Source organism: Bacillus rossius, chromosome 16 (assembly GCF_032445375.1).
Source record: "Bacillus rossius redtenbacheri isolate Brsri chromosome 16, Brsri_v3, whole genome shotgun sequence".
In the NCBI taxonomy this organism is placed as follows: Eukaryota; Metazoa; Arthropoda; class Insecta; order Phasmatodea; family Bacillidae; genus Bacillus; species Bacillus rossius.
This window is the reverse complement of record NC_086343.1, coordinates 45,563,515-45,577,583: the sequence shown is the minus strand read 5'-3', so window position 1 is coordinate 45,577,583 and position 14,069 is coordinate 45,563,515.

Sequence of the window (14,069 nt, the reverse complement as noted above, 5' to 3'; positions counted from 1 at the left end):
CTGCGGAGGCAGCTGGGCAAGGAGGCGGCACCGCTACGTGTGAAGGGTTGGTGCTGGCTGATGCCAATCGTGGACACCACCACAGATCCGGCGGAGGCAGCTGTGCCGGGAGGCGGAGCCGCGGCGTGTGAAGGGTTGGCACTGGCTGCCGGATGCTGTAGGGGCAGCTGGACCGGGAGGTAACGCCAAAGCACGTAAAGTGTTAGCGCTGGGGGATGCCACCTCGATGGTGCGGGGGCAGCTGGGCCGGGAGGCGGCACCATGGCGCATGAAGTGGGAGGCGGTGCGATAAGACTGCCCAGGATGTACTCGGCCAGGTGGGCCAGGAGCCGACACTCTCGACTGGGGCGCTCTAGCTGGCTACTCCCCTCAGGGCTCGTCGAACGTTGTCGTCCGTAGGGCTGGCGTTCCGCTCGGGTATCAGCGTCAATTTGGGTGAGCACCACCCCTGGGTGGTGTTTAGGACATACTCCCGCAACTTCGTTGGTCTGCGCTGCGTCCGTTGCGGACGGCTGGTCCCTTCTTCGTGGGGGTACGTGACCGTGATGCGTAAAGTGACCTCGGTGAGGGAAGCTGCGTGTCTCCAACCACCTCTCGTCGGGCTCGGGGGCGATTCTGCCTCGGCCTCATCCGGGTTATGGGGTGCTCTGGCAGGGTCTTCGGAGTCCTCCCCGTGACCTCCATTACCCAGCACCGGGGATGGCGGGGCCGGCTCCTTCTCTCCGGCGCGGCGTGGTGCATGTTCCTGCAGGCACCTCTTGCCTCGGGAGGGGGGGAGTTGGATGATGTTTTTTCATGGCCCACACTATGGTAAAGCAATCCAGCTCGTTGTTGTGGTACCGCTTCTCCGCTGAGCCGAACTTTATGCTGGCATAGTCCACCACCACCACTCACCACCTGTCACATAATGCGGTGGTGCTATGCACCACTTATTGAAGCCCCGCTCTGGGTCGTCGACACACTACGCCGAAGCATCGGTGCCCTCGATGACCCCGGCACTACCTGCCGGGCACGACCGAGGACCACCTCCACCTGTCACATCAGGCGGTGGTGCCACGCACCACTCATCGATGTGCCGCTCTGAGTCATCGACGCACCATGCCGAGGCATCAATGCCCTTGACAACCCTAGCACCACCTGCAGGGTGGACGACAGCACCAACCCAGTTGGGACGAGCGAGTGATAATGCGGGAAGCCTGATCCGTGTGCCGGTCCTGGTCAACGGGCAGCCCGTCCATGCCCTGGTGGACACTGCGGCGAACCACTCCTACATTAGTGCCCACCTGGTATCTGAGACTGAGCTGGAGACGGGGGAGGATGTCCTTCTGGCCACTCGTGGGACCAGCGGGCTCACGTCTGGGCACGCCCAGGTTACAATTACAATTAGACATGATTAGTCAGACCACCTCGCTGGTGCTGCGGGAGTTGAGTGACGATCTCATCCTGGGGCTTCCGTGGCTCGTCCAGGAGGAAGCATCCATTGACGTCAAAGATGGTAAGGTGCATGTGGGACGCACGGGTCGCAGAACGACTTACAGCATCGGCAGAGATAGGTCACTCGGTGCCACACCAGCCATCACTGTAGGTGATTTACACAACGAAGTCCCTTCAGAACATGTGGACAGGTTTAAAGATGTTCTGGCACAACACCCACATGTGTTTGCGGCTGCTGACATCATATGCCGACCAACCGTGACTCATCACACCATTCCCAACCGCACTCATGAACCCAAATTTCTCAAACCCTTTGGGTTCGGACCCCACAAACTCGAGGCCATCCAGATCCGAAATGTTGCATGACGGAGTAATCGAACCGAGCGAGTCGCCCTACAACTGTCTGGTGGTAATGTCGAAAAAGGATGGCTCACTCATGTTTTGTGTCAATTTCAAACCCATCAACTCCGTTAACATCCCTGCACCACTACCTCTCAATATTACAGACGCTCAGGCAGGGCTGGGGGACGACCGCATCTTCAAGTCCCTAGACCTTAAATCGTGATTATGGCAGGTGCCGGTATGCCCTGAGTACAGGCACAACACTGCATTCACCGCACCTGATGGCAGCAGGTTTCAGTTCTGCGCCATGCCGTTCGGGCTGATAGATGCCCCTGCGACCTTCCAGACCATGACGTTCCGCGTCCTAGATGGATTTGTAGGCAAGTTTGCTGCGGCCTATCTGGACGACGTGATCGTCTGGTAGAGGATGTGGAAGGAACATGTGCAACACCTTGCCATGGTCCTCGAACGGCTGGCCAGACACGGACCGACCTGCGCACCCCACAAATGTCACGTCGGCGCGACGGAGCTGGAATACCTGGGCCACATTGTGAGCACAGACGGATGTCAGCCCCTGCCAGCACAACTTGATTTAATAGAGGCCAAAACCGCACAACGCACCCGCAAACAGCTGCAACAGCTGATAGGCCTACTCAATTGGCTAAGAGTCTTAATCCCCCACTTCGCCACAGTCACTGCGCAGATAACGGCCCTCCTGTCCCCCAAAATCAGGTTCCAGTGGACTCAAGGGGCGGACCGCGAGCTGGCCGACGTGAAACGCTTGTTCCGAGTGTGCCACACACTCGCTCACCTCCGCCCCGCGGACATGTTTTTACAGAACAATGTCAGTCAAGAGGGATTGGGGGCAGTGCCTTAACAGATGGATCTAGAAGGGGAACGGTGCGTCATGGAATACACGAGCGCCAAGTTCAGCCCAGCGGCACGCCGTTATCTTGTTAACAAACAAGCGTGCCTTGCGGTCGTGTGGGCAGTAGGACGCTGCAGGCACCACCTGGAGGAAAGGCCCTTTACCCTCCGTACCGATAGTCAGTCCCTCACGTGGCTTGACCCATTACAGGGCCGCTAGTCAAAGTTCACGCGGTGAGCTCTGAAGCTGCAGAACTTCGACTTCCGCATCGAGCACATCCCAGGGTGCGAAACCAGCTGGCAGACAAACTATCACGACACTCTGACCCTAACACCGAATACCATAATGAGGGCAGCTGGGAGGAGCTGCTATCTCCGGTAGGGCACACTGCTGCAAGTCCGGGGAAAGACAGATCTGCGGTTTTATACCCCACTCTTCCCAACTTGAGTCCAGACACTTGCCTTCCCGACACTCTTGCAAACCTACATCATGTTGTGCTGGGAGCGCAACAGAACGAGTGGGTGAGGGAGTGAGTGGCCAGGTGCGGGGAGCAGACACAGCCTTACCACAGGTGTGTCTATGGGGAGCTACAGACATGAGTGCTGGGGGACATAGAGGCCTGGAGGACATTTGTACCCGAAGCTGCCAGAACGGCTGTTCTGGGCTTCTACCACGACCTGGCCGGCCACCCGGGCGCGGAACAGACCCAAGGGGCGCTGCGTCAGAGGTTCCATTGGCTCTGCGCCGCCTGGGACGTCCGTGATTATGTGCGGAAATGCCAGCCGTCAGCAGCTCAAGTCGCGGCGTGCCAACGGAGTGGAACAACAGTAGCCTCGCAGATCAAGCGAACGTTTTCACTCTTCGGCTCTGGATATCATGGGGCTGTACCCCCATACCTCCCGCAGGAAAATGTTTTTGGATGTGATAACCGACCTTTTTACCCACTGGGTTGAGGCTTTCCCAGTATCGAACGTCTGGGCGGCCACCATTTGATCCCTACTGGAAACGGAGATCTACCCACGGTTCGGCTTCCCGAAGGTACTGTTGACGGACAATGGATGCCAGTTTACAAGGAGGCGCTGGCATGCTGGATGCCCCCGGTGGGGGATTTCTCATCACACTACACCCACATACCACCCCCGGGTGAATCCCACTGAACGGAGGAACCAGGAGATAAAGGTTCAGCTTCGTCTCCGTCTCGGGGATGTTCATTCAAAGTGGGAAATTCACCTACGCAAACTATTATACTGCCTGAGCCGACGCACAAATGCAGCAACGGGTCACTCTCCGGCCGAGGTGCTATTGTGGCAGAACCTGGCTCTTCCTGGAGAATGTCGGATAGCCACAGCGGCTACCGATGACCTATAGGGGGAGGAGATCGCTGCCATGAGGGAGCAGGCGCACATACAACAAGAGCAATTTCTGGTACAGAAATCACCCTAGTCCACCCGCCCACCCTCACAACTTGAACCCAGTCAGTGGGTGTATGTGCGGTAGCACAACCTATCTTCCGGGAAATGTAATTTCTGTATGGAGCTGGCTCCCAAGTGGTGGGAACCTCGCCAGATTCTGTGGCGAACCGGTCCATCCACCTACACAGTACGCACTCCCAGTGGACGGCCGGGCAAGGTACACCTAGACGACTTACCCCTCTTTGTCACCGACCCGGCAACAGGGTGATAAGCGACCAGATACGATTATCCGGGCCCATTTGAACTTACCCAGAAGCACCAATCACTGTACCTATATATAAATTGGATTATATTACAACAACCAAAACAGTAAAGTTCTTTTATCTTCTGAAGTATGCATTTAAGGGAACAATTGAAAAATCCCCCAACCCCCCTTCAAAAAAGTATATTTCTGTTTAAAAGAATTTACCATTGGTTGTTAAAAATAAATATTTGTATCAATTTTGCTTTGGAGTGATTCATTGGTTTTTTGATGTTCTTGGTATAATACCCTTTTTGCTTCTGGGGACATTTTATGAATGGCGTTATTTTAATATCTTAAAATGGCTGTAACTTTTTAAGTCTTCATTTATGGTGAAAACTGTAAAATAATTTCCCATTTTATAAACCAACAATAATTCTGTTTAACAAGATGGTACTAATTATTGTTGTGTCTGGGATTCCGGTTCGATAGACATATCGACAAGATTATTTCTTTGTATTATTTGTATTGTATTGTATTTAATTAATTTAAATATACAATTTAAGACATTAATAAAGATAATATGTAGATCTTATCAGGGACTGGAAGTAACGCGCTACTAGTAACGACGTTATTTGTAACAGTTACTTTTTATGGTAACGATCGTGGTAACGCAATATATTACGTTTTCAGTAACTGTAACTGAATTACATTTTCTGCCTTAAAGTAACGATAATTGTCGTTACTTATTGAGTTACATTTTTAAAATGTATTTCTTATTGAACGAACAACGATTTGTTAATTCTTTCAAACCCAGAACGAAAGTCCCGACAAGCATATTATTTGCGATGGTATTGCTTGTACTTGTAAAACTGCTGTTGGCTAGCCTGCGCTCGTATTTTGATTGTCATTTATTTAATATTTGCATTACTTAATGTAATTTAAGACCTATTTAAAAATTTTCAGTTTAAATAAACATATATCGGTAAATATGTACAGTCGCGGTAGATGCCAAAAAAAAAAATGCTAAAAATCCGAAAACACTTTTATTCTGTGCTCTTTCACTTCCTCTTTTCAAATCAACCGGCGGAGATAAGAAATTCCAACTACCTTCGGAGATTCGAATTTTTTTAATTTTCATCACAATACCTGCTTATTCATGCGGAAAAAAATGCTAACAATCCGAAAATACTTTTATTCTATGCTATTTCACTTCCTCTTTTCAAATCAACCTGCGGAGATAAGAAATTCCAAATACTTTATGAGATATCGAATTTTTTAATTTAGCAATACAACGCCCGTTTAACCCTTCGAACGTCGCCATTTTTTATTTTGACGTGTGTTACTGAATGCGTAATAAATAAAATGGTCGATTAGGTCAGGTCAGTTACATTATAAATACTTTCAAACTAAGCGGACATTAAAAATAATGTGAATTTAATTTAATGGTTCTTTAGTTTTAAATCATTTATAATGTAACTGACCTGACCTAACAAAACCCGGACAAATGATCATTGAGTCCAAAAAAGACTCCAAAGACAAAGCAAAAGGTTTTTTAAAATTTTCCTTTTATTTAAATAATGTATTTTCTCAACTACTCAAATAGAAAGTGTAAATAAATTTAAAATTATATTAAGGCAAAAGAGCACTGAGTGCTGGAGTGTCCTGTTGTAAAATATCAAAACTGTACAGTGCAAAATATGTAATAATAAAAAACATTTTTAACTGTAAACTGCCGCATACTACGCAGGTATTGTGATGAAAATTAAAAAATTTGATATCTCCGAAAGTAGTTGGAATTTCTTATCTCCGCCGGTTGATTTGAAAAGAGGAAGTGAAAGAGCACAGAATAAAAGTATTTTCAGATTTTTAGCATTTTTTTTTTGGCATCTACCGCGACTCTACATATGATGAAATTTAAAAATTCGATATCTCCTAAAGTAGTTGGAATTTCTTACCTCCGCCAGTTGATTTGAAAAGAGGAAGTGAAAGAGCACAGAATAAAAGTATTTTCAGATTTTTAGCATTTTTTTTGGCATCTACCGCGACTGTACATATTTACCCATATATCTTTACTAAACACAATATGTTTTATTAGCTTTTAACTATAAAAATATTACGTATCACATTTTTAGTTTTTCACAAAGTAACTGTTAAAGTAACTTACAGTTACTTTTCTCAGAACTGTAACTGTAACTGGTTTATTTTCAGTAGTGTAACTTGTAGTTGTAACAGGGTTACATTTCCAATGGAGTATTTGTAACTGTAACTGAGTTACTTTTTAAAAGTAACTTTCCGGTCCCTGGTTCTTATGATTCAGTGGAAAGGATACATGCATACTTAGCCGGCTGATGCATAGCGAATGTTTGTAATCTGAAAACGTCAGCAGGCATGTACACAGAACTGTTTGTGGAACTCTGTATGGTGTACAAATCAAGGATGATTGTGCTTGTGCGTCGCTGCTGATTCCTGGAAGCCGGAGTGCCTCCTGACCGGACGCCTGAAAAACTGAACTTTGATTAGGGCGTTGCTGGCGGTGGACTGATATGAGAGACGCTGGGGGACAGCGAGCAGAGGAAGCTAGGCTGTCGGAGGGAGCGGATGCCTAAAATGTAATTATGGTTGTAGCTGGCTTGTACGTAAATGAAGTGTAGAGTTGGGAGCAGGAGTAAAGAGATCTTCCACAGATTCATGGAGTTCCTTCTTGGGGTACCTATCCCTTAATTTTGGCTATCAGTGAGTGTACCGCTTGGCACTCGAACCCACCTAGGCCCGACTGCACAGTAATAGGCAGACGGGTGCAACATAATGATTTCTCAAGAAATGAAAGAATGTACTAAGGTACACACATAATTTATACTTCTATGACATTGCTAAAATGTTAACCTGCAACATTTTAAAACCACATATTATAACATTAAGTATATGTATATTTGTTTTTGCTCAAACAAAATAAAAATCAGTCTGTAAATACTTCCTACAAGCAAACCTAAACCTCATTGAGCTGGTTCAACATCTAAGACTTAACAGTTAACATGTATTTACAAAATTATTTTATTTTAGCAAAAAAAAAAAAAAAAAAAAAAACTGATTTCCCCTTATTAAACAAAGTTCATCACAAATACTTTTTATTAATAATACTGTACAAATAAATACAAATGACAAAAATACGAAATTCACACTTTATTTAAAAACTGATAATTCTTTTTCACGAGGTTCCCTGACAAGTGTTGGCCCCTAATAACGGGTATAACCCCTTCTTGCACGGCGAATGGCACTAAGCGAGTCAGGCATTGAAGTTATTACATTTTGAATAAGTACTCCACCGACACCACATCCCATTGTATACGAAGAGAAATTTGAAGCTGACTTAAGTCACTAGGAGGAGGATGGTGATGGCTCCTAACACGTCTCCCTACACTATTCCACAAATGCTCTATGGGATTCACATCGGGATATTATGCAGGCCAGTCCAAAACTGTCATTCCCACGTGCTCCGAGAATCTGGTGATGATTCTTGCAGTATGCGGCGTGCATATCCGTCATTAAAATGAACAGTTCACCAATAAATGGAGCTCTAGAAGCACCTTCTTGACGTACGCTCCGGACAAAGAAAACAATTCAGTAGGAGCTGGAAATTCATTACTCTCCAAACCATAACCGATTGCCTTGGAAAGGCACAACCGAGTTCAGAGACGAATCTTGCTTCATTCGGATGATCGAGACAAAGTGTGGGGCCAGGGGAGCAACTTGCTCAATGTATTCCTCACGAGTCACAGCCAAATGCAGTATGTCGTATGCCGAGAGCTAAGATATTAAAAAAAAATAAATAATATAATTGGTTTTAAATATTGCAAATATCAGTAAACATGATTTTTTTTGTATTTTTTTATAATTTTGCCTAAAGATAACTTTTGATTCACACTTTAAACAGGAAAACGTAGTCAAGAGGTGTCCAAACCTTACGGAACCAACTGTGTTCCTTAATTGAGTCATGCTGGTTGTTGGAATCAAAACTTGTTTTACAACTTTGTTGACTGCCTAGCGATACCTCGTCATTATTCAATGAGGTATCAATTACCATTTTATTAATTTTTAATGTTACATTAAATAAAATTGATAAATAGAACTTGAAAATAAATAAGCAAAGAAAACAGATAATGCCTATTATATGGCTGTGGTGTAAGTAAAATTTTTTACAAGGTAAGTAAGACTCAGGGAAAATGGCTGTACCGTATTTACCAGCAGAAGTATTGCCACTGCATATGGATCGCACCAATAATTTTGTGCCAAAAAAATATGACCTTTAACGGTAAGGGCCACCCTTGAATATGGGTAGCACCATATATCTGTCTCCAGTAGAATACAAGTTAAGTCTTTACGGTACGTGTCTCAACTTATTTCCAAAAACATGGCACCGGTTCTTCGTCTCTCCCCTTTTCATCCTTCATGGCCCAAGATTACTATTTTTTATACTTCCCAGAGAGACAAATGATGTCATGATGCTCAACTTTTTGTTTTATCCTTTCTATCAATAAAAACAAGCATGCCCTTAAACAGCAGTCCTGTCATGCAATGTTGTAGTAGAGTGTGGGAAATCTCATGCCAAAAAACAGTGTTTGCATACAGCTTCATCACAAACACCTGTGGAGATGGACGTGATGATTGTGTACGGATCAAGTTTACGGACATTTACAACAACGAGAAGAGGGAGAACCATAAACAATGCTGCATGGTCATACACACTCGCTCACCCTTTTTCACTCTCTGGCTGGTTTATTTTTAAATATTTCTCTTGTTGCCAGATGCCAGTACGGTTGCCAGACAGCCACGCCACTTACCGGTGGCGGCCGGTAGCTGCCCAACAGGCAGCACACACATCTCAACAGCGCAATTCATGATGCTTTCATTAAACAACTTATACTAACTCATGACATAATTAGTAAACACCAATACAGATACACATAAAACACACATATTCAACCACACAGTGCAATGTTAATTTTTTTTATACCAAAAATGTAAAATTTTGGATAAATGTTGTAGTACATGTTATTAAACAAAAAAAATATGCATAAAATGTGCGACCCATATGCGGGTAAATACGGTAGTTCATAAAATATTTGTGTATAGTTGGTTCCTGATTGTATAACTGCATCAAACTGTCATTGTAACTCTGAAAACTACACGACAATCTGCAAAAACTTCATTTGCTGAAAATGTTTTTTTTTTATTTTTATAAATTTTCTAACAACTTCTCCCTTTTCCATCACTCGTGATGTCAAATTTTCATTACGGAAGGTCCTCGAAGCCCATGATACATACGTAACCCGTGATACAAAATGTGTAACTTGTGTGGCGAGAGTAGTGGGGCCGATCACTTTCTACAGAATTAAGTGTACTTTGCAGGAAGGGACCGAGTTAAGGAGGGACCTGGGTGCGTCTCAGGCCGAAGCCTACACGCCTGGTCGTGCTGGGATCAGCCGTTCAGGAAGAGGACTGCACGTATTGTGTGCTTTGTGCGGAGACTGGCCAGCCATGGCAACGATTGCAGGCATCACTAACTCACCTGTCTTAAATGTGGATTAATATTTGTTAAATTGTTCATAGACACAAGTGAAACCCTGGGGTGCATTGAGCAGGCAGAGAAATACAGGACCAAGAATACGGTCCAGTAGAAAAGAGTGCAGGGGCAGAAATGTTTCTGCTGTGCAGAGGTTTGAAGACTTTGTTTTTCCAATTATATACATGGTTGCAATCATGGATGCATGCACCACCGGTAATGCATGGCTACAACCACCTCCAGACAGCGCCTTGAAACTATGGAAAAAATTAGAACAATCAAAACCTACAAACTAGGAACTTGATTAAAAATATTCTAAATTATTATGTGCTCCCTGCATAGGCAACCATGCCTTAAGAATGTATTTGGCACATTATTATTTTTTTTTGTTTTTTGGAACACACAATGTTGGACTGTATATTTATAGGATAGATATAAGTATTCTAGTATGCCACATCACCGTGATTCCTGGCACAGGCTGCAGCTAGGGTCGATGTAGGGATATTTAGCTTCTTACTTATTTTATTGGTACCAAAATGGTTCAGAGCCCATTAAACTCATGGGGATCTCATCGTCTTAGGCGTCTGTGCATAACAGAGCGATGCGAAACCATACAAATTAATTATAATTTTTTATAAAACTAGAAGTCGTTAGACATGTTTTATTACAGTTAAGTATTTTAATTAACTCACTGTTATTTGTGCCCTACACATTTCCTAATCTGTTTGTATTTCAGGTAAGTAGTTGAAAAGTAAAAATCGGTGCCGCAGTTAAATAATGTTCTTGTCTTCATGGATGTCAATAAAAGCTAACACACACACTGCCACTGACAGGCAACCTGCAGGCACCGCTGTGGCTACAGATCGCTCAACAGCGTGTTCAGTGAGCACGTGAAGAATCCGGAATAGCAGATGGCTAACAGCCTTGCCACAAACAACATTATAGTAACACATTGATAGTTATAGCGATGAGCACTGGCACAAAACAGAACTAGCACAGTGGCCTGGCTACAACGGACATAAACATTGCCCTGTTTTGTTTGTTTTAGACTTTAAAAAAAAATAGTATTAACAGAATAAATTCCATGACACAGGAATCACAAAATTAAATGCAGATATCAGTTCCTTTCTCCTTAGGAAATTGGACCTTGATGTTTATATTTGTACTCAATCATTCTAACATTATAAACTACAGAAAATAATATTCGGTACAATCTAGTTAACATACTATATTAATTATGAAAATAGTTCTCATATGATGCTGTAGTATGATGTTAACAGCTTCTGATTGGCCGAAAACATAGCACAGTTTTAGTAATAACATAGTATTAGAGCGAACTCTACTCACTACTATTACCAGGCTTGTGTAATGCTTATCGCTACGTACAATTATAGATAGTCAGGTTGGGTTACATGTAGTTTAACTGTTAACTATAACAGTGTTGTGCTTGTAAAAAGTATATTCATCGTGGCTAGAATGCCCAAGTTGTCAACGTAAAAATATTTTTACACAAAAGGCTAGTGGTAGTGGATAAATCAGTTTCATGATTTCATCACTTTCAAATGAATATAAAGTTAGTATTTTCCTTAAATTTTCTCACAACTTTATCCAAACTTCTGGCAAAATACCAAGTCATATAACTGCAAAGGTTAGTCATACAATATAAAAATATTGTTTATTAGGATACATAGCATTTAAAAGGTTCTTGATGAAACAAAAAAACAATTATTACAAGTCTCCAGAATACAACAAATAAAAGTATTTGATAGTAATATTTATAAATAATAGTCTATAACATATTTTTTTTTATAATAATGTTACACAACTTCAATGAACAGGTGCTATTTCATATTTAATTGTTTGTGTCATTTCTTAACATTTAACAGTAACATAAATAAACAGGTTTCAAACATAATCTGTTTCTGTTTTATAAGCACAGTACACCATAACAAGATAATTAAGTGATGAACTCAGATAAAACTATGCACTTTTGATATGAATCAATTTTCTATTACCCACAGTTTAAAACTAAAATTGATCAACTGTGATTCATATAAGGCATCATATAAATAAAATTGTAACATATTTTATGAAATGTAGAATGCACACTAAGAATCACTTTTACAAATACATAAATACTAATATACACACAGTAATTAAAGAGTCATAATTAATTACGGTATTCACCTGAAAAAACTACGTCCTCGAATAAGCCTTGCACCGTTAATATTTTGGCCATAACCAAAAATGTTTGTTTGTTAGCATAAGACTCACATAATACTTTTAAAAACAGAATTGGTAACCATATTTCAAGATTCTATTAAATGCTTGATAGAATTAGGGAAATATTCAAAATTATAAACTGCCTTTTCAGTTTTCTGTAATACTTATAGCATTCTAGATACCAGTGCTGGCATCTGCAAGTTATTTTTTTTTCAGCACTCTCAATTCTTGCCACAAGAGTAATATGCATGTACCATTATTTCCAGGAAAAATCTTTATGTCCGTACACATCGCAAGATATCAGGTAGATAATATTTTATTCCTGTATTAACTGTGAATCACAACATGTTACCGTGGTTTATGGTAAAAAGCATAAAGTAATGTAAAATGGCTAACAACTGCTGCTGTTTTGTGTACCGCAGTGAAGCGGCAACTAAATTAGGCTCAAGTGCATTTCACGATACCAAATTCCAATTGATTGAAAAGAACAGAGGGGAAAACAATTACTTCATTTTAGTAAGCCAAAGATGTTGGAATATAGTAATGGAACAGAGTAATGAAGTGAAGGTGTTGATAGTACCGGAGGTAAGTGTTTTGATGTTATTGTGTTCATTTGTTTGTGTTTTTAGGGGTGCGAGTTGTGTTACGTAGTTTTTTTTGTCTACGTTATAGGTATTAAGAATATTAAAATTTGTAGTGAACATGTGTGCAGCAAGATGATGTATATCTGTAACAGATTGTTATAAAAATGCAGTAGATAGAAAGAACGTGTGGATTGAGATTATATTAGTAAATGGACAAACAAGGGTTAGCATTTCGCGAGACAGGAAAATGAAGTGGTAAAATAGGAAAAATTGATAGTATAGAATCACTGCAGTAAAAACAAGAAAGGTAAGTGGGGCTGTATGGAAGTGAAGTTTTAAAGTTTTGTAGTTGTTTTATGTGTATGTCGTGATATGTGTTAGGTGACAGTTGTGGATTTAATGATAGTTTAGGTAGTCATAAAGTAGATTTAATATCAAACTCTATTCTTTAGGGATACTATAATTTAAAGTGGTGAAAGAGAAACATTTTCCAATAAAATTTTAGCAATATTGTGAAGCAAACTAGTCCTTTGCAAATAAATTATGGAAAGTAATAACATCATAAGAAAAACCTTCATGGTATGACGTAGCCTGAGTGTAATTTCTGATACCAGTATTTCATTAATTAGAAATAATATGTTTCAAAACTAAAAATTAATGGGTATCATGAAGTAAAATACAGTCCCATGTGGTATAGTCTATAATGCAATACTGGTAATTAAATTGTTAAAAGTGATCATTTAAATAAAAATTATAGTTATAATGAAGTAGAATGCAGTTCGACCCGGTCTATTATATGTATTAAAATGGGGAAGAATTATTTGAAAAAAATAAAAAGTTTTTTATATGAAAAAGAAATCATGGTATCGTGAAGTAGACAACAGTCCTCACCCAGTAAAGTAAGAATTTATAGGAAATATATTTGCTGCATTGTAAAGAAGACTAAAGTCCCGACCTGTCTATTGTATTATGCAATACCAGTAAATAATTTATTGATAGTAATAACTAATAGCAAAAATATTCACTGTAACGTGAAGTACATTACAGTCCCGCCCGGTCTACTGTATTTTGAGATAACTTTAATTCAATGTAACTCATGATTCACGCACCTTTTATTTTTCAGTATCATGAAAAATTCTCATACATAGGGTGCGCTGTAATATTTCACCATACAACAGTAATTCATAATGTATACAGACATTGATTGTTTGGTAATGAAATATTTTCTAGGAATAGAGAAGTAGACTACAGTCTCACCCGTTGTAGTGTATTTAACGATACTGGTTTTAATTATCTATAATTCACGTCCCCCACAAGTTTTATTTTTCAGAATCATGAAGTTCTCCAATAAATAGGTCATGTTATGATTCACGATACCAAAGTCATTAATGTCATTTACAGA